Below are 23,701 nucleotides of genomic sequence, written 5' to 3'. Positions count from 1 at the left end.
ACGTGTAAATGTGTTTTTATATTAAATAAGTGCAGTCTTGTTCAGCAGTGTGTTTATTTACGGGTAACCCATTTGTCCAATGCAACACCCAAAGTTTCATAAAGGAATCTCCACAACTATAGGAAAGGTTTTATAGAGATCCTCCTTTGCCCAAAACAGCCCCCAGAGGTAGGTTGTGATTAGGAATCTCTTTCACCCAATGCATCTACAAGAGATTAGGCAATGTAGGCAAACTCCTTTGTCGAATGCGACCCTAGGAGTGGGTGTGTAGGTTAAATGGTCAGTGGTCAACTGACAATTTGATCCGTTCCTAGTCTTCTTTTATAGTTGATTTCTGGGTGATTCGTCTAGCTACGGATTCCACCGATTCGGCTTCGTATCTTCCTGTTTTATTGCGTATCGTCTGCTTTATAAACAATAGCATGCGTTTTAGAATTATAACATGAGCTTAGAGAAGTAATACACAGTAAAAGGTGAGATTCCTTATAATAGAACCAAGGACAACTTGCATCAGATATGAGCACTCTAACACTGCATCATTGTACTTCCCAGTCACATGTAAGTTGATAGTTTATTTCTAATCCTTGCTAGTAAAATAAAATAATTAGTAATGCTTGCAGTTTTCAGAATTCCATTAATCGACATTTTTAGTTACAGCTACAAAACTAAAGATGACATTTTGATGTTCCGTTTCTTTACAGAACTATAAATAACATTAGAATACTTTTCTCACCTAATTAGCGTAACCTTACTATTAGTAATACTGTTAATTAAAATGTTACTCTGGATAATGTTTAATCTCCTCAACTCTTGGTACCTTAATGGCAAAATGCTCATCTATGGAAGTAGGGCGTCTTTGATCTTTCCCCAAGTTTTTAAATTTGTGGTAGAACACTTAACGCCTATGAAAAATTCTGGAATTCATTTTTTATCGTCTCGCATTATACCAATTCTTTCATAAGCATTCACTGTTATTATTAATTCAACTAATTTCATCTAAATAAAAAAATAGACTCTAAACATAAAGTCTTAATTTCTCTTACACCAGACATGTAAGTGGGTAACATGAAGAAAACGCATTTCATCTACACTGTACTTTCTGTTTTATATACTGACGAATGGAGTTCTTTAAGTAATATATAAATAAATTTTGAAAAGCTGGTTTCTTTTCACGTTACAAAGCTATGGTACATTTCCTAACTATTGGAATCCAGTATTAAAACTCAAAGTGATAAATTTACTTCTTTTAGTTTCACTAGAGAAACAAAGGCGAATATGAAATATATAATTGGGATGGTGAATCCATGTAGAGAAAAAAAAAGTTTCCCGTTACCTCTTAAGTAATAAAATCTGTTACTTTCTATTTCTGGTTTAAACAGATACACACACACACACACACACACACACATATATATATATATATATATATATATATATATATATATATATACAGCATTTTATCGAGTGTATACCTGAGTGCCTAAGCCCCCTTGGATCCGCGCCTTTATATATATGTATATATATATATATATATATATATATATATATATATATATATATATATATATATATATATATATATATATATATATATAATATTTCCTTAAGATGTGGAAAGCATCAACAGGATATTCAAGCGATGAATGCTAAATGAATGCATCATAGTAATTTCTTTTTGAAATTTCGGGCCGTTGACACCATATCAAAAAATAAACTCTACAGCCCTACATATCAACAGCATGTTCCAGTAAGCTTTTCAATAACAGCTTGAAAGCAGACCTCCGGAAAATTTTTCGTACAACTCGAGACAAGTTAGATATATTCTACACCATAGCCCTATCGCTTGGCGGCTTCGTACAATTGGTAAAGTAAAAAAGATTGTTCAGCTCTTGGACAGTATATGAATTGACATAGGCCTACAAGGGGTTTCCGAAAGTGTGCTGCTCTCGGAATGTATGTAATAACCGAAAAGGTTTCCTGCCTCGAATCGTCACTTCTGATAAAAGAATGTACCTGCTACAACAACTGTAAAGGGTCAGGACAGTGGTTGGATCATGATCACCATTCAATGTGGTTTCAAAATTACTTCTACGTACACACAAAGTGTTGTTGCTGTATTGTGTTCGATGGTCCCTAGCGGCGAAATGACATCAGTTCGCATAGTTACTGTGCGGAGCTTCATGAAATGCATCACAAACTACTACTCGACCATCCAGCAATGATCAACAGACATGATATACTCATGTTGTACGATGATACACGTCCACATACCTCCCAAAGGGCACTCAGACTTGAGTTGCAGTGTAAAACTCTTCCTCATCCATCGTACTCTCCTGACGTCTCTCCTATGACTACTAAGCTTTGCTGCCACTTTTTTGCTGAAAAGAACTTCGCTGATGACCGCGTGGTCCAATGCGCAATTGGGGATTTTTTTGCTTCGCTGACTTTATATTTCTTCCGGTATTGAATTCAATTGGTGGTGGAACGAAGGCGAAAGTGTTTTATTGTACCCGGACACTATTTGGACTAACTATGTGTAGTACTTTCTCTTTTGAATTTTCGAAGCGATATTTGCCCTAAGGACATTGCAATTGCACCAAGCCCAATATTAACATATTCGTTTGTTATGCATGAAATTGAACCCACGAAAACATATCAAGATTGGATTTTTTTTACAGTATTTTGGCGAGGAAACTAGATATAAAAATCAGAGTGTCTACTAAAAGTCTTATATATAGGCAGTTTTGTTTAAGAAGGAACAATATGGTTACTAAAATTTGAATATAAAGAGATATCAAAGTTTCATGAAAGGTTATTATTGTACTAACTTGCTCAATCTTCTCTTCCTCTTTTAATATTTCATGATAGTTGACAACATGAAAACCTCTTACACTTCTCAAAAAAAAAAAAAAAAAAAAAAAAAAGACAAACTTTTCTCGAAATTTAGTGCTTAGTTTCGTAGTAGCGGCTTCGAAATGAGATTTCCTTTTTCTCTCAAGAAAAGAAAAAAGAAAGAATAAAAACAAAAAGTGATATCATTAAGATGAAGAAAAAAGGAAACAGAAAGAAAGAAAGTAGGAGTTTTTTTTAAAAAAAAAAAGACAAAATTGCGACACACATTTATTTTCATTACGCAATGTGGACAGAAACTGGTCCCTTGAAACTCCTAAGAATGAAATTATGTAATTGAAGCAAACACATAAGAAGGAAGAAATTGGCTCTTGACGTAGATTGATGATATCTAATTTTCATTTTGCAAAATTTAAGCCCTAGTCGTTCTTAGCTTGTTTCGGTAAAGATAGCAAAAGTAAGATAAACAATATATCATTTCAACTTTCAAATACTATATTACATTTTCAGTTCAAGGTTAAAGCATTTATTACATAATATTTCAGCGTTCTAAATATTTTATTTTTCTTTCTGTACGATCACTAGAATTTCACTACCTTAGTATCTTTCACTATCTTTCTTCTGTATCTTAAGTCGTAGCTACATGGTTAACGTGCCGCTTTGGCCAAAGGAAATCTTGTTTCGATTCCTGGTAGAAACTATTGCAAATCATTTTTTTTTTTTTTTTTTTTGTTGGATCTAGACTCATGTATCATAAGCTTCGGTGCTAGTAAGTTAGTTTAAATCTCCAACTAATCGGTCAACTTTATTCTTAACTCAGTGTATATAAATAAAAACGAAAGTGACAATGGTTGAAACTTATTACCTCTTGAACCACACAACCGATTTAAATCAAATTTTCAACATAGATGGGATTCGGGTCTAGAATGTTTTTTATCATTTCACTTTGACGGTAGGGATATATATATATATATATATACACACAGATGGTGATCAAAAAAATACAAACACCTGAACGAAATTGCAACTTACCAGATTAATATGGTGTCGGGCCACCTTTCGCCTTCAGAACAGCCTTGATGCGACGTGGGTTGGAGGCATAGAGGTCGTGAATGGTAGCAAGTGGAATTTTACACCATTCCTCGTGCAGGACATCGGCCAGTTCTGCGAGAGAGGATGGAGGTGGAAATCGACGCCGGAGTCGTGTTTCCAAGACGGACCACATATGTTCAATTATATTGAGATCTGGGGATTGGGCGGGCCAGGGGAGGTGTTGAACTTCATCCCGATGTTCCTCAAACCACGCTGCAACAACGCCAGCTGTGTGAGTGGGTGCATTATCATCCTGGAAGATGGCGTCATTGTCCGGGAACAACATCCGGACCATAGGATGCAAGTGGTCTCCTAAAATTGCGACATAATCGTTGGCAGTGATTCGTCCGCTAAGTGTGACCACAGGACCCAATGAAAACCATGATATGGCGGCCCACAACATCACCGAGCCGCCGCCATGTTTCACAGTTGGGCGGAGACACTGCAGATCATAAGCTTCTTTGGGCGTTCTCCACACATAAACACGGCCCGTGGTTGTGAATAGGGTGAAGGATGACTCATCCGACCATATCACACGTTCCAGTCCTCAACGGTCCAAGTTGCATGGTCGCGGCACCATTTGCGGCGTGCGAAAACGTTATGGTCCCTGATGAGCGGTTTGGCCCGTGCAACACGACCCCGTAAGTCCATGTCATGTAATTCGCGGCGGACTGTGATTGTCGAAACAGGGTGGAGGAGGTGCTGATTGAGTTCCTCCGTCACTTGCTCCACAGTGGCACGACGGTTCTGCGTGACAATGCGCTTTAATACCCGGCGTGACCTGTCACTCATGATTTTCTTCCGCCCACTGTTCCGCTTCCCCGATGTGGTTTTCCCGTGTGTTGTGTAGGCCGTCATCACCTTCGACACTGTCCCACGCGACACACCTAACACAGTAGCCACTGCCGTCACACTCACTCCACATAACCGCGCACCAACAATTTGCTCTCTTTGAAAATCTGAGAGGTCTGAGAGGCGCCTGACGTAGTATGGAGACCGACCTAACACACCACCACCAGCCGTCCGGCGCCACGGCACCACTGCCAACCCATACATCTGACGTGTTGCCAACTGCAAGTGTTTCCATTTTCCTGATCACCATCTGTATATATATATATATATATATATATATATATATATATAATCGAAAATGACCAATATTAGTGTCAAGTCCATAGTTTTCGGGGTCGCTGAGATGAATAGTGACACTTCCGACGCCCTTTAAATCCAAATTCAGCCCCAAACTTGGGGGAGGGGGGAAAATATGCCAAAGTGATCGATATTAGTGCAGAACCCATACTTTTAGGGTCGCTGAGATGAACAGTGACATTTGCTATGCCGTTTACAACCAAATTCAGCCCCGCAACTTGGGGAGGGAGATATATGAAAGTATTGAAAATGATCGATATCAGAAACCGCTTCAGTAACTGCAAAAGGTAAATGACTAACGGAACATGTTACTAATTGTTTTCTTATTTTAATCCAGCGAAGCGAGTAATTGACACTAGTATACATATAACTCCAGCGCGAACTCCAGCCACCCGGTACAATATTACGAAAGAATAAGAAAGATGACAACTGCACTGTGTAAATGTGTAAAAGTGTATTCATCTGTAAAAGTGTATTAATTACCTTGAATGTCCTATTTAAATAAAAGTTAAAACTTATACTTAATATTCAGTGTCTTATTTTTTGTGACAGACTTTAATAAAAGCGATTTTAGAGATTATTTTACCTCACAACATAACCATGTTTTGATTGTTTCTTTAGTTATTCGAATTTCTGCGCATCCATATTACATCCAGAAGTCATTAATCCTGTCCGTTGTATATGTTGTAATGAGCAATACAATTAGACAAAATTCTAATTACTTTATCAAATCAATTTATTAATATAGATCTGCAATAGACAAATTTATTAATAGTTCTAATATACATTGTGAAGTAGTCAGTTTTACCAGCTGTAATGGAATGGGTCAGGAACTTTGTCACCCATCAACCAAAGCCATCAGACATTATGACTCACTTAATCTGGCAGTAGAATTATTTTAGTTTCCTAATAATTTTATGATGAATCAGCTCAGATCTTTTTAAGATAAAAGTAGGACATACAACAGATCTATAGATGATAGATGGACAATTGCTTTACATTCCCCATGTTACAATGTGATGTCAATCGATTTTATGTTGGTAAACTAACTCTGAAACAATGTCTTATCAATCTAAGCTCTTTTCGCTTTTTCTCAATTTCATAACAGGGCATAAAATAGTTCGGAAAGTTTTTAAGTAGGAAATTAAATTATATCAGGATATTTTCGATAATTTCAAAAAGGACATTTCTCTGTTTCATTGATCAAAAGGTTTTAAGTAGGGAAAGGTTTTAAGTAGGAAAATAAATTATATCAGGATATTTTCGTTAATTTCAAAAAGGGCATTTCTCTGTTTCATTGATCAAAAAGGTTTTAAGTAGGGAAAGGTTTTAAGTAGGAAAATAAATTATATCAGGATATTTTCGATAATTTCAAAAAGGGCATTTCTCTGTTTCATTGATCAAAAAGGTTTTAAGTAGGGAAAGGTTTTAAGTAGGAAATTAAATTATATCAGGATATTTTCGATAATTTCAAAAAGGACATTTCTCTGTTTCATTGATCAAAAAGATGTATTGTTATGTGAAAGTCAGTACATCTTCATCCTAATTAAATAGTGCTTCCTTATGATATCAATTATTAGCGCGATTTTTGATCCATGTTAACAGGGACGTTTTTATTTATTTATTTATTTATTGCTCTGATGTCAGCATTCATTCTCCGATGGATTGTTACTTTATTCATGAGCACAGTACGTATGTGAACATCTTCTATATATCTATCTTCTAATTGTTTTTTTGTTTTATTGTGATGATAATTATGGTCGTGGAAAAAAACTTACGTGATGGACACCAATTGGCGACATTCTTGAAATCAACGGAATAGGTCTATTCAGAAAATCATATTTTTACTCAAAGCCAAGATAAAATGTCTAATTTGGTGATCTGAGATCTGTAAATGTGAGATATGTTTTAATTCAGTGGTTCCTTGCGAATAATACTGATTCGTTTCCTTTAAGGTGAATCTCAAGTTACCACAGGCTATTTAATATTAATATAATAACAAACTGATTTGACATTAGTCTAATTTAAGATGTAATGTTTGGAACAATAATATAAGTAAGTAATATTTACAAAATCTCGCGGAGGGATGCGAAGAATTTCGTGTTTGCATCAGGTGACTAACTCTTGTTTCGAGGTTGTTTTAGTTTTATAAAATGTTCAAAATGTTATCCTCTAATTTTATTCCTATTACTTCTCCTAATATCTTTCCGTAATTTTGCTAATAACTGACATATTTCCAAACAAAATTTGATGATTATCTTCTAAAGCATGCACATGTTCTTGATTAATTTAATCTTATATCCATATATCTTTCGTGTTCCTTACATATTAACTTAATTATATAATATGTTTCACTTTCCCAATCTATATTAGGCCACATTTTCCTTGGACTACATTATTAACATCTCCATGATACGTTCTGAAAATGTATTGTATTTTCACGTGCATAAGTCATACCTTAAATTAAGAAGTTTGGTTTAACGACCCCCTCATATTATATTTACCCAGTTTATCTATATGTCTGTCCGTCAGGGAGACCAAAAACTCAAAAATTACTTAGTGGATCACCACGAAATTCGGCCGGGATGTAGAGGGGTAAACGTTATGAGTCAGTTTAATTGATGAAGATGAACCATCCACCAGAAATGGTAGAAATCAAACACTGTGGAGGGCTAGCCTGTGTCTGAAAATCTCTATTGAATACGATTATTTTATTTCTCCACATCGCAGGTAATATTTTGGGATTAAACCAGGGTCGAACTGCGCTAGCTTGTTACTTTGCAAATACAGTGTGTGTGATTAGATGTAGACCACATTCATACGAAGAATACACTGTGGATGGAGTATGAGAGAGAGGAACGAGGAGAGGAATAGCATACTTTGCGACAGTATGCGATTTGAATACAAATTTCCAGAAGAATAAGGACTTCCGTTGATTTATACGAGTAGTGGAAAATAAAATCAAATCAACTACATTTTGTGCAGAAGACAATATAACAATGGAATTAAAAATTGCAAGATAATAAATGACGAAAGTGTATCCTCACAGCATGAAATAGTTAGCTTAGACTGCAAGTTTGCAGGTAGATACAAGTGGAGGCGGCATATTAGAATGCTGAAAATTAGATAGTGGAGGCTGAAAGAAGACAAATTAACGGAATGATTCGAAAAAACTGTTACGGAAGGAGTAAACCTGTAAGAAGAGGATGTACCAAAATGGTGGAACGTAAACAGCAGAAACATACTCATGGCCGCAGAGAAGACTTTTAGTAGAACTTCAGAAAAGTATCCTCCTGTACGAAAAGAAACGTGATAGTGAAAATAGACAGTGCAAGAAACCATTAACGTAAAGAGAAAAAAAAAAAAAAGAAATATGCATCTAGGACAGGAGAGGTAGCTTCAAGGTGCTAATTAGCTAGCAAAGGAGGTATTAGCCAGAGCGAAAGTGCAATACACTGTGAAATGCACTGAAATGCAGTGAAATGCACTGTCGAACGACTATGACGAACTTGAAGCACTAGGGGAAGAGAACAAGCAAAAGTAGAGACAAAAGAACAAAGGAACAAATTATACTGATATTAGACAAATGAAAGATGCCCAAGGATTGGTTCTTACAAATGAGAACAGTATCAAAGAAAGATGGACTGGTTATTTCGAAAAGCTTTTCAATTAAGAAAATCTGATGAAATTTTCTAGCGAGGGAACTCCGAATTTCGGATCAACTTAAATAATAAGCTGGGAAGAAGTAAAAATAGCGTTAAAGAAAATGAAGCTGGGAAAAGAATACGTCCAAATGGAATACCAGTAAAAGTATGGAAGAGTTAGTGGCCAGAAGGTATAGACATTGTATGGGAGAAAATGTAGGAACAGGAAAAAATTCCACATCAACGGAGGGATATTATCTTTATTCAAATTTTCAAGGAGAAGGGAGATATACATGACTTTGGAAATTACAGAGGAATAAAATAAATGTCACATAAAACAAAGATTTAGGAAAACATTGTAAAAAGACGATTACAGGAAGAAACATCAATAAAAAACAATTGGGTTTTATGCCAATAAAAAATATTAAAACGGACGCAATTCTTGTACTAACAGTAAGACAAACATGGGAAAAAGTTAGTATAAACAGAATGATTGTATATGTTTATTATTATTATTATTATTATTATTTACAAAAGGCCCTCAACAGGTTACCACGACAGGAAGTATGAAATTGTCTGAGAAAGAAACGAGTGTCAGGGATATGTATGCAGGAACTACGTTCCAAGTAAGGAAATGTGGGATTAATACGCCAAATTCATATTACGGTTGGATTATACTAGAGCTAAATCTTGAGTCCGCACCTCCTCTTCATACCATTGATGTTTATATCTCAAGATGTAAGGGATAAAGCCCTCTAGTCTATGATGTTTGCCGATGTATTGTACTATGCACTACAAATTGGAAGAAAACACACACATCTATATACAGTAGAATTATGGTTAAGAAAAAGGAATGATTTTCAAAGTAGTGGTTAGAACGACAATGATATACGGAGCAGGAAAATGGCCAAAGATTGAATGTTATCGAAATAAGGATGCTGCGCTGGATGTGTGAGATGATAAGAAGAGAGAGAGTGTGTGAAAAATGAGACATAAGAGGAACATCCAAGTTTATTGAGATATCTAAGAAGATTCAGGGAAGACGACAGCAATTGTGCGACTACGTAATACAGAAAGCAAACGACTATATGCTCAGAAGAGTGATGGAAACGGAAGCTGGTGGGAAGAGAGGTAGTGCGAGACTAAAAAGGACATGTATGGATATATTTATAAATGACAAAGAAAGAATTCCGGAAAAGGGATTTATGAAGAAGATTCGTCAGAAGACCCGTCGAACCAACATAAGTGGTAAAGATGGACAGAAACAAGAAGAATAAGAAGTATTTCTATGTGTGAGATCTTTTAATTCAACTTACACCACCTGCAGATCAACCACAGAAGAAAATTTCATACATTGAAACCTATAAAAAAAAAAGGAATAAAAGAATAGAAATCTCAGAATTCACACACTTAATTTCAAACTTTGATACCAGAACCATATGATGCAAACAATCATTTCTAGCTAGCCTCCATTTTTCTACAGACATGAACACACACACACACACACACACACACAAAATAAATAAACAAATAAAAAGTACATCTCATAGAGAATGACCAGCAGACACCCTTCGACAAGAAAAGCCACTCCTCAAAATAGTCCTAAATCCCCTTCTTGCCAAGTCACTCCAACTCATGCAATAAGTTGCAAATCGCCGCTGACATAGAATCAAATCTATTCAATCACAAATTTGCAATTTAATTTACTCTACAAAAATTGCTAAATATGCTAGAGTTCCTTCTTAATCTTTAGGACAAGTAAACGTAATGATAGTGGTGGAGATGATGAGTTGTAACTACCAAGAATCCCGCAAACTGTTTTACCGGTTTAAACATCTCTGTATTATACTGTATATAGTCTTTTATCTTCATCGATTTAATACTACATTAAGATGTTCGGAAACGGTAAGTGTTATATAAGGTCTTTGTTTTTCTGTTTAAATCTTCAAAACAGATGAAGACTCTATCACGTGCTTCGTAATAGCTCGAATGAAAATATTATGAATTTTTAGAGTCTGCAATAACAAGAAAACGACAGTTGAACACTCAGGGAATTATTGTATATTTCTGGGTTTTTGGCGTTTATGTTCCTTTTACCTTGACACGCGTTAGGGTTTAGTGAGTATGCTTGGGCACTGTTTAGAATATCGGACAAGGGTTGGTAAATTGGACTAACAAAAGAAAAGCGTTACTGCGGAAGATAAATAATTTGTAATTGTGTTGAAGTCGGAAATGACCCATAAGTGGCTGAGTTTATTTAAATGTTAGATTGGAGCCATAAGTGGCTGGATTTATTGTATAATTGTTATTGTTAGTTGTAGTTCACGTACGTAGAATACGTTTGTAGAAAGGAGACAGTTAGAGTAACTGGATATGTAAAACGAAAACGAGGTAAAGTTGTGGAAGTGTACTGATCTCTGAAACTTTGTGGTTGCAATAGTGTAATTTAATGTACCAAGGAATATATATTGATACATTAAAGGTTTAAAGTAGTTTGGAATTACTTTTCACTATCATTAGTGTTCACTAGCAAGTGTGTAAAGTTTATTTAAGTAGTACCTGTCCAACAAAGAAAAGAAATACCCTAACAACACGTAAGAGAGTAACGAACTCCATAGTTTGTGGAACTGAATGGTTCATCGCCGCCGAAATAAAACTTCTTTTTTATTATTGGATTACATATTGATCCAAGCCAAATCACTATTATTACCCACGCTCCAAGACTGTTTTTTTTTTTATCTTGTAATCACGCTGTCTTAGTCTTCCTAAAGACTTATAACTTTTAGGTGTTTTGAAGTTCAAGCTTGTGTAGTTGTTTGAGTTCTGGCGTTTGTTTGTCTTTCATTGTGACCAACATTTTCTCCAAACTTTGTTTTCGGAAATTCTTAGTCTTTGTTCTTTCTTATGTCTCAGTGACTAACTTCTGCATGCACATAATACTACACAAAGAATTATGCTTTTCTATTTTATGTTGTAATATATGATCAATTTATTCAATAATTAGCGGACAATAAAAAGGTTTGCAGATAATAGTAACGTTTATTTCCTGCCAATAAATATACGTTTTTGTTAAATGTATGCTTGACTTCGTTTTCGTGTACTTAATTACTTATATTTGCTTATTACATTTTTCCTATTGACACTATTTTGAATTGTTACTATTTACTTGGTCTTATACAAATTTACTTTGACAACACAAATTTACTTGTATAAATTTACAGTAATATGCTGCTAAAAGAATATTCGTGTTTCCATCTGGGGGTCTAATATAACTTCGTATCAATGCTACATGTTGGCATATATAGGTAGTTTTCAGTCCCAAATGTTGTATTCTAAAGCGCAGTTGAAAAGTTACTAAAACGAATCCTTTCCTCGCTTGAAAGCATTAAAATCTCAAACGAATCTTTCAACTTCTTTCCTAGTACTGTATCTTATTTTGGAAATAAGATCTTTCTTCCTCCTTATTAGTTGTCGATAGTCCGGGATTGTAGTTAAGTCGATGTTGTCGTTGGTGTACGTGCCACATGTCCATCCAATTATATTGGTGGCAATTATTTGGGTTCAAGACTGCGCTCCGATAGTGTTCACATCCTGCTGTTTTATCAAATCTCCTTCCATAAAGTGTAGTTTCAAGTGGTTGCCCAAGTTTTATGTGGGAGCAAAGGTTTCTTTGTATTTTGTGGTAGCGCCACTGATATAACCCGGCTGTTATGGCTGCTCATACATGATTTGCGGATTACCGTATTTTTGTTCACGTCTTACATGTTAGTCGGTTTACATCAGTGCACAGACTAAAGATCCCTGTCTTGCCTTTGCGAAATTCTTCGTGACGCGTTCCTTTCATCTCGCTTCTGACACTACTAAGTTTCTGAGGTATTACTTCATCAAGGATGCTTGGGACTGCTTATTGTCTCATCCCTCCTTTGTCCACAGTTCGATGCTATACATGCCATTACGTTTCTATCTTTAATATATAAACTACATGAACTGAACGAAAAACTGACATTAAATCACGGATACTTCCGGTTGATAACAAGTTGAAATCTGACTTAATTACAGATTTAGGAGAGACACTGGAAAATTGCCAAATGTATATATATTTCTTTTTTTACATTTTGAGGAGGTAAAAAGTGAACGAAAACAGTTTCAATGTTATATGAATAACACGGGGAAGATTTTTCATTTCCCTGTAAAACCTCCCCTGAATTTTAAAAATTTAATTTTTTTGGTGGTTCGTTTAGACAACGATGTCAAAATCTTTAAAACATACCGAATTTTAAGTTTTCTTTATAATTGCATTACCTAAAGCATTAGTTTGTACATTAAAAAAATAAAACTATTTAAATGGGACACCTCACACATCCCATTATTAGGCATTTCGGGCAGAACTCTAATGATGATATTTGGCATGTTTGTAGCCTCCCGAAACTAATCCACAGAAAAATTACCAAAATTGAATATTTTTAGTTTCTAGGAGAATCTAAGGGGGGAAGAAAAATGTTCCTATGTTACTTAAATATAGTTATTTTAAATTAAAACCAAAACTTTAGGTACGTCTAATTGGAATAGAAACTCAAAACTTGGCATGCCTCTAGGTTTTTTAAACTACAAGCAAAGAAATTCTCAAAAGTGAAAAGAAATCTGCTTTTAGGGAGTTCTACGAGGTTTTTAATATTCGACCCAATGCATTTTAAATGGGATTACTTCCACATAACAAAATATTTAGATGCTTCCAACAGCAGCAGGACCTTGAAATTTTGTAGGGTTTTAGAGCTCTGCGTTCCCTCCAACAGGAAAAGTTATATATATATATATATATATATATATATATATATATATATATATATATATGAAGGGGTTAGGAGGTATGACGGATCTTGTTCACACGATGGTGCTTACAATTTTCGTCGTTCCAAAATGATACGTGGTACGTGTATTCGTAGAGCACGTGAATATTTTATGATAAAAAAAACAATACATACATATTTCATTTGTTTTTCAGCTATATTCCCCTTCTTGATTCAAACTGGCGGCCATTTGAAAATATAAAAGATTCGTTTCTTAATGTTAAATATAGAAAAAATTATAAGTGTTTCTTAATTCTCAAGGATCACTACCATGGGTGCCCACAGAGGGGGTAAGAGGGAGAAATTGCCCCTCCCTGGATTTTCGAAACAGCTTAATATTTACAGCCTCTTCTGGTAACAAAAGTTTGCTTCTAAAATCAACATTCAAATAAATAATTACCAGTAACAAATTTTAGTCGAGCCCATCCACTAGATTTTAACCTACTCCCCTCCCCCATGTGTGTGTGTATGTGTCTTGCCCCCCTGGAAAAAATCCTGCGGGCGCCCATGATCACTACAGCTCTTGTTTCAATCGTTTTTCCCATATACTATCTTCTATCAAAATGATGGTCGTTTTAAAATTTAAAACATATATGACTTCCTTGCTATTGCTCGTAGAATAAATATTAAAAAGTGTCTTAGCAGAAAGTAGAAATACTACAAGTAAAAAACTCTTTTGCGAGACTGTATGCTGGACAAACGCGGGAGTCTGGGGCAGAATAACCCAGCTAGCCGAATGATAGTAATTTTTATAGCACTGATGCATGGCTACTACCTTGTACGTTATTAGTTTACTATTAGTCCCAAAGATTGTGAAATTCACCAGTAGACCCAGCTAGTTAAAGGGATGTGGAAATAATGTTTTTCATTGTATTTGACTCTAATATATTACTTTTAGTAGCTATATGTTGGAATGGATCAAGCCTGTCATGCGCTATAATAAAAATTTCACCATAAAATAACATGAGATCTATATATGTACTTTTGTGAAAATAAGTCGAAATCCCCGGATGAACATTAAAATTCTGGTCATTGTCTCAGAATTGTGAGATCTGTTGTTTAATTCATGTGTCTTCTCTTCTTCTCCTGTCTGCGATGTTCCGTAATTCCTTTCTCCTCTTCGGTGTGTTTTCTCTTCCCTCTTTCCGCTTTTACTTTAGTCAGGATTTAGGGGCACACTTAGCAAGATTGGTGAGGTGGAATTATTCACCCAGGGACGCGTTCTAAGTCAGCAGCACTTTTTCTCACTTTCTCTTCACAACCGAAAAGGACTACGCGGTTACATAGAAAAGGTGATCTTCCTCAGCTTTTCGAAGAGCGGACGAACAGTGTTGACATCTTCTTTCTAGATAAATTGTTGATTTTACATAGTGTGTCTCTTACATTACATACTGAATACTTTACACACAACGTCCTTTATTACCATTATATACTGATTTGATTTTGCGTTCTTATGTACTATCAAGGTTACAAAAGTCGAGACTTATTATTTGAGTGGGTTAGAATTCATTCCAGCCGACAATTTCTCTAACCACTATGAAGATAACCGTGTACAAAACACGCCCTTTTCTCATCCCTTGTACACTCTCATACACCAGGTTGCCGTAAAGAGAATTCATTTAAATGACCATGCAACATATCCGGATATAAGGAAATTCATCTTCACCATTCATTTAATTTGGTAATTCACACATCTCAGGTTTGGGCTTGTATGTTTGAAGTCCGAAATTAACAATGTTGAGAGACCCTTAGTAACTGAAATTACATGAATCACTGAGAGTATATAAATGATGGAGTGGATAAAATATATTCAAAGATAGGTTTTATAATAATAAGAGTAATTTGTTTACAAGATGCGCCATGTTATACGTGATTATGTGCTTTAGAATGTATGGACCGTTCAAAGTTTGTTTAAGATTCAAAGAAGGTTTACTATGGAAGTACACGTAAACATAACCTCCTCCCCCGTTCTTCCACCCAACGAAACAATACACAACGAAAAAATATGTGATTCTAGAAATATTGGAACAAGAACAAACGTACACAATCATATATTTTGTTTGTGGCCAATTGTGTAACTTTCACTTACTTAGACTTTTTTCCACATAGGGCTACTCTTTCTCTTCGAAAGGTTCCCATTATAGTTATTATTATTAGTTTTCTTTCCTTTTTTGTTTTCTTTTTGTGTGTTTTCAAACCATGTCAATAATTTAGAAACATATATCAGTCACATAATCATCTTTTCAAAGTCACTTTTTATTCTGAAGCCCCACCTGAGCTTTTCCTTAAATTTGAACCTGATTTAAAAGTTGCCGGATATGTAGAAAAATTGCCTTTGGAAGGCTCTTTTCATTAAAATTTAGCTTCGTCACCAATAATAAATAATGATGATTTTACTTCATTGATAACGTTATCAATATCCTTTTGAAAACATTAAATACTGAGAAAATTAATAGCATAGAATGATGAGATCGAAATTTGGAAATCAGCTAGAACTGTATAGTAACGCGCTATTTGGACATCTGCCAATGGTGAGCGTGGGGATTTTAACTCTGAGCACTTGAACCGAGAGAGGGTGTCTTGAGTAACGCACCAGATCACATAAAAATATCTCTAAATTGGCCAGATTTCTAAATTGGAACAAAATTTGCTTACTGAATCATAGCAGTGTATTATACTTGCCAGAGAAATCTCTTCGGTGCTTACAAGTTTATGATAATTATAGCAATGAAGTTCATCTTCAAGTTACAAGTGCAGTCTACTGGTCTAGTTGCTAGTACACGCCTCTTCTTCATGGGTTACGGATTTGATTCCTAGTAGGTTTAACATTGAAATCTGAAACGCGTTATGGTTGTTCGGAGTGCATGTTTAAAGGTAGGTACACATCTCATATAGCCCCCGTTCTGAAACCGAACCTAGGCTCTAATCTGTCACAAAGTAATCCCATGGGCAAAACTAGAGTCTCACATCATCTTCCTTTACACCATAAAATGTACCATGCCACAACCAAAAATAAATCTCTCAGTGTAAGTAATTTAATTGTATTTACCCATAAAATGTCATAAACGTAAACAAGAAAGTTCTGTAAGTTTTTGTGGAGGTCTGTGTTCAATTGGCCCTCACACCGTGAGTTGAATGCGAATGGAGATAAAGCGAAGGACAGTTGTTGGTGTGGGTGTATTCAACATACTACCTAGTTCTGGCAGCTCAGTTACACCGTGAACTTCCGTAAGGACACGGGGAACAAGGGACCTCCACAGAGAGTCATAAGAGCGTGTAAGCTGTACTAGTTCAAACTGGTGCCAAACGCCGCTACAGCGGGGCGGGAAATATGCCAGATGTTTTGTGAGGGTGTCATGTTTACGGTGACAATGCAGTGGTACTTTAACAAGTTTAAGGACGGTGACGAAACACCCTAAGACGTATCACGTGCCGGAATACCAACACATGTACAAAATGAAGATCTTCAGGAAGCAATTGAGGCGAACAGTGGCGAGACATGTGAGGAAATGGGATTATAATCCCGTGAGTGGAGAAACCATTCGGCAGCACCTCCATCAACATCGGAAGCATTACAAGTTGGGTCGATGGATCCCACATGATTTGACTCCGGGCCAGAAGGCAACGCAAGCACACACCCGTGATTCTTTGCTGTCTCGTCTAAGGAAGGAGCCATTTCTGGATAGGATGTTGACATGTGATCAGTAGTAGGTCCTGTACGAAGCTGCACGGCGCCATCATCATAGATCACCATCCCATCAACCGGTTCCAAAAGAGCCGAAAACAGCACTGCACCTGAAGTAGGTCCTTTTGTGTGTTTCGTGGACTTCCGGACTTCTCGCAACATCGTGCATCTGGAACTGCTACCAGCTGATCAGACCATTAATGCAACTGTGTACTGTCAGCAGTTGAACCGTGTTCAAGAAAAACACAAAACTCTGAATTCATCACTTCTGAATCCCAAAGGGGCCCTCCTGTTACAGGACAACGCTAAGCCCCACGTGAATAGGATGACCCGGGCCACCATTCTATGCCTCGGATGGGAAACACTATTGCATCCGCCTTACTCCCCGGATATGGTACCGTCCGATTATCACGTTTTCCATTCCTTGAACAATCACCGTATAGGACGCCAGTTCAAATCCCTAGTAGAGGTCTAAAATAGACTTAATACCTTATTCGCTTCACGGCCCACCAAGTTCTACCGCGATGGAATCCATGGCTGTCCAGAACGTTCGCAGAAGGTTGTCGATGCTGATGGGGACTATCTTTGAACTTCCAGGTACATCTTAGGTGGCATATTGATTTTCGAAGGTCGTGGGTGAAAAAACGATAGAACTTTCTTGGTTACCATTATAATTTAGAAAGAATAAATCATAGTACCGTATTTGATGGGCAATACCCATTCAAATGTAAGGCTACAAAATTTTATGATGAAACATTTTTTAGAGTGTGCAAGTATAAATAACAGCAATATGTCTATAAAATAATCCTACTTTTATTAGGATAGTTGGTGAATCTGTCTAAAGTCATTCGAGCATTTTTCTTGCGACGAACAGTATACTTAGAATTCAGGAACCATTATGAAAATAGCACTTAATTTAAGTAGCGTGTGCATTTGAGATATCGCTATATAACTGTTAAGTAAAAGTTGCTTTATTATTATTATTATCACGAACAGTACTTAAAAGATTATATTGTCTGTACTCGCGTCCAGCCGCGATGGTATACCCAGAAGGGATGCTGGGGGTTACCCGTTTTCCTCCAGAAAAGAATATATTACTCTATTTGAGTTATTTCAACGAGTTAAGCCGAAAAAAAAAACTTTTTGTCAACCTATTAAACCAACAATCTGCTCTGTCCTTTTTTTCTATACTACAAAGAAGCTAATATCCCTAAATTTTACAGCGGGTAATACTCTTATTTTGCGCTCCTTTCGAAACTTGCAATCCTTGACGATGGTATGACGAGGTATAAAGCCTCCGACGTCGAAGGTCTAACTTGTGCAAAAGAATCATAAACATTTTTAAATTATTGTTCTTTTTCCTTTTCTTTTGGCAATAATGGACTTCGTCATCTATGAAACAAGGGTAAATGAACATTAATATTTCCAGAATGGCCACAATGTCTTCCTAGAAATTAATTTATTTACAAATGTCAAATTTTGGAGATATCGAAACTGAAAGTTGATATCCTAAATTAAGCGTATGAATATGCACATCTGTCCGTCCGTTACTCCTCACGATCACTCTTGAAATAAAGCGAATCTGTTAATTCCGTCTTTAACAATTGATAACTAGAGTGATTATTTCGCCTGAGTTCGTTAATGAATTCAATCGGTTTTAACATCTTAACGGACAACGGATATTTAATTGTGATTAAATACAGTATATCCCATATCGGTAATGTCCTATATCTCCCATATACAATGTAATAGCCCATATGCAATGTCCCATATATATGTAAACAAATTTTTGATTTCTATTTTGCAGTAAATAACTAGAGCAGTTATCAAGGTCTAGTTCGTTACCTGAGGTATTCGTTAAAATCGTAACGAGTAAAGGCTTTTAACGATTGTTATTTGTATTACATATCCCATGCAAGTATGCGAATTTTGAATTCTGTTTTCTGCAATAGATAGTTGGAGCGATTATCTAAAGGCTGATTTACATAAAGAGTGCCGTTCCCATGCCATTCCTTGCCATACTCTGTAAGTGCCATGGCCGTGACGATCCACACGTATCATGCCGTGTTGTGTCGTTTCGCTACTGCTTTCTACATCATTTCCCAAGATGGATTGCAAGGAGGATCAACTTCGTGCCGCTTCGACTACTCCGAGGACAGCCAAAGCATCGCGGCCGTCAAGTCGCGACCAGCGTAGCTTCTCTTCAAGGCGACCTGTTGGGGCGCGGCATGGGGACGGCACATGCACAACACGTCATATGAATTAGAAAATTGAAAACCTAATGAATTTTTAATGTCAAAGACTAAAAAGAAACTTCCTAAACCACGGTACGTATCTGAAATGACATAGTGTGTGGATTAAGCTTTAAGCTAGGTTTGTCAGTGGAGTCTATCCGTTATTTTTAACGGTAACTTTAACGGTAGCTATCTATAACCCATAAATTAAGTTTGTGTGATCCTTATTACTGTCAGCATAATTTAGCATATTATTATTATTATTATTATTATTATTATTATTATTATTATTATTATTATTATTATTATTATTATTGGTTTGCATGCTCTGTCTCCGAGCTTCAACTCAATCTGAATGGAGCTGGAGAAGGGAAGAATGTAATCATAAACAATCCATAGTACGAAAAGAGATCCAACAGTCCCTATGATTATACAGTCTTAGGTGGCAATTCTGCCGTCAAGTAGACCTCTTTGCACAAGAGTAAGGAAGCGGAAGGCTGAGCTGGGAGGTGGATAAGGGATGGAAGTGGGCCGACAATCGTTTGTTTTGTGGGACTAAAACTAACACCTCCGGAGACGAGAGTTGGCTCACGAAGCGTTGGCGCTAGGAGTGACCAGAATTAGGGATGGCGCTGGTGCTCCTTCACTGTGATTTTATCGGAACGAATGACAACCGTTCTTTCCATTGTAAGATGTCGACAAAGCTGTGACGTTCCGGTTCGAGAGAGATATTCCAACATCCAAAACTGTCAAGAAAGACTGATTGACTTCCTACATTTTTTCACTTTAAAAGTGTCTTCCTCTATTTTATATAGGGCCCAGATATCGAGAGAGAGAGGGAGATTAAGTGCTTTCATATAATTTTCTACAAACTTAACAAAATATTATATCCTGGATATAATAACAGTTCTTTTAAAGCAGTGGGAGTAATGAAAGTAGTGTTATATATATATATATATATATATATATATATATATATATATATATATCCTTACAATGCAATACAAGTAGTATAATCTGCATACGAATACTGCAGATAGACCCTATAAAGTCTATTGTTTATCGAAATAGATTTATATGACTATTAGCAGCAGCAAAGTGTTGGCATTTAGGCGAATATTATGAAGCAAGAGAAGAAAACTTTGTTTTTGGAGATTTAACGGAGGACAACGAGTTAACAAACTCTGCATCAGCAAAACAAGTAGCTTCAATGCGAACTCACCACACATCCAGTGGAAACATGAGGGGGAACGCGGGGGACGTCGTCCCCCCTTTCTAAATAAATTACAATGGGTAAAGATAGGCATGGGGCACGGCGTGACGTCATGCGTCCCCCTACCTTTTCAGATCCACTTTTACCCCTGCACACATCACCAAACAAACAGGCTTGGGGTAAGCAGAGATCTTGTAGATTCTAGTGTTATCAAGGGTTGCTCGCAGAAGCAAAATTTTTGTTTTTCTTCAACAATCAACTGGACAATTAAGACTATTTTAAAGTGACATAGCGTCGCTGGGCCTCGAAGAACCGCTATGTAACATTTTTGTCGAAAATGAGTTATGTCATGCCAATAAACCACAAAGCTGTCAGGCAATGTCCCTTATAATGTCATAATAAGTTAACATTCAATTGTTTCGCCACAACAATGAAAAATTATAGATTAAATGCTTCTGGTTCTCATCACGTATGCATTGATTAATGTATACATATTCTTTATGTGCTTATAAAGGCGCAAAAGGTGCTACGTAAACACATAAATAGTACTTAATATAATAATGTTGAAACAAGCTACAAAAATGTGCAGTGCATAATACACGCAGAACCAATTTTATTATATTTTTCAAGTGTTTCCGGCAAAATTTTAATAGTTCGGAATGTTTTTGGCTTCTCCTGAAAAGTTGTGGTTTTAACACACAGCGGTTCTTCGAGGCGCAGCGACAATAGAAAAGGTAGTTATTTATTTAAATCAAGAATTTAGGAAGCCTACAAAACACAATATTTACAGGCATGCGAGGATCCAAAAATTTTGGTTGGGAGAGATCCAAATTATGAGGAGCTATTACAAACCAATGCATGTGTGCAGTATTGAGCAGGTATTATTCTCGAAAAGACTATAAGTGATTGTTAAATACTTAACCACATATATTTTCAGAGAACTCCAGATTGGTTTATATATATATATATATATATATATATATATATATATATATATATATATATAGATATATATATATATATATATATATATATATATATATATATATATATATATATATATATATATATATATATATATATATATATATATATATATATGAAAAGGAACAGATGAAGTGTAAGATCAAATTTCCATGCAACATTAATAATTTCCCTGTTAAACGAGAATGGTTTTATTAAGAAAGTGCACAAATGTTTGTTGAGTTAAGAAGTGTTTGGAAGAGGTCCGGACCTGGTGGAAATAAGAGATATTATTAAATAATATTGTCATTAGAACTAATTAGTTTTCTTGAAAAATTATCGCTTCTACGTAGGCTGATACAGCAGATGATCACCGAAATGACTACTCATTTGATTGAAGAGGTTACATCCTCACAAACGATGTATGGGCGGAATCACCCAATTTTGTTAACTCCTATAAAACACTATGAAGCGAAATAACTAATTATTTTTAAGTGCTGATACGACACAAAATTGTATTCCTTCTTTGTTACGTCATAATTATGTAAGTCATAAATTACTTTGCAATTATTTTTATTACGATTGGAATATTTGATAATTTACTGGTATTTAAAAATGTTCGTTTTTATTCTTGTTTTTTTTTCTTGTTCTTTTTTTAAGAGAAAAGAGCTACAAACGTGCGAACATATACAAATTGTATTGTCTCTTAATGGAAGAGGAAATTTAACAATCCATAACGGATCCTAATGATTTATAATAAAATATAATGTATGTCATTATGATATTATCTAGTTTCTCAATTTCCTTTACGCAAATACTTTTCCGCCTCAGTGGGTTCCATAGGTTCATTAATTTCTGAAGCTTGGGCTTCAACTGTCAAAAGATAATGTAACATATTTCTTATATTAAACTCACATCACTAAAATAATTCAGTTCTTTTTGTTGCTTTAAGCATGGTTATCTTATTTAACATAGACATTTTGAAATATGATACGAATAATATGCTCGTTCAATTACGTACTGTTAAATAGAATTGAACTCTGATATAAAGCCAATAAAATGTAAACTTACTATTAAACGTAGTTGTACAAACCAAGATATATTAACATATTCAATCAGACAGGCGGCTGTAATATTTATCATTTTTCTCATTCTTTTCATTTTAAGAACGTGATGTTCTTTTAACATTATTTTTAGAATCGTGTAAATTTAAGTCCACAGTTATACTATAAACATATAATATAAACAATTAAAAATTCAGACTTTATTTTAACGTTAATGGTTATATTATGTATTTAATTATATATATATATATATATATATATAATACTATATATATATAATACTATAGAATATATAATACTTCATACAGAATACTATAGAAGCATACAGAATAATATATATATATACAGAATATTATAGAAGCGATTATTTTTTTCAAACGACTCAGTTGATTCATCGATTCAGTATCTCAAAAGAGATTATCGTCGCAACCTACAGGGCTCTATTAAAACAGGAAGTGATTCAAAATTACTACTACTTCCGGTTCCAATACTGATTTAAGTAGAGCAGAAACGGTAAGATTTGTCGAGACGCAGTTTATTGTAATTAATTTAGTGTCTATGGAATAGGTTTAATCTCCTCCGTTAACCCTATGTTCAAACCCGAAGTTGTTGAAATGTACTACTACTTACAATACTGATTTCTGTGGACCAAAAACGTTAACAAATATCGGATGCAATTTTTGCAATCTATTCAGTGTCCCAAGAATAGTTTTACACACACGTTAGACACACGATTACTGCACTCTCTTTCGAGAGGTTTGCCTCCCATCAAGCCAGTCTGAGCGTCGGTAATGGTACGTCCCCTAACTTTAACCCGATTTGGTTCCCTGTTCCGCAGGCTCTTGTGCGATGGAACTCATAGTGCTTGTAGAACTCTATGTGCAGTGTCACTCCATAAAGCCTCAACGGAGCTTGCCCCTCTTTGGGGCGATATAAACAAAATATGTCAAAAACAAACGC

At 35.6% G+C, this 23,701-nt stretch overlaps 1 protein-coding gene across 2 annotated transcripts in view; it reads left to right on the top strand.

The window, feature by feature from the left end:
- Positions 1–23,701, top strand: part of LOC145693438 (uncharacterized) — a 683,742-nt gene that overhangs the window by 201,701 nt on the left and 458,340 nt on the right. The gene's annotated exons all lie outside the window — the stretch shown is intronic.

This window comes from Thermobia domestica, chromosome 8 (assembly GCF_964235325.1).
Source record: "Thermobia domestica chromosome 8, izTheDome1.hap1.1, whole genome shotgun sequence".
In the NCBI taxonomy this organism is placed as follows: domain Eukaryota; kingdom Metazoa; phylum Arthropoda; class Insecta; order Zygentoma; family Lepismatidae; genus Thermobia; species Thermobia domestica.
The sequence above is the reverse complement of the archived record's forward strand: the minus strand, read 5'-3'. Positions and strand labels throughout refer to the sequence as shown.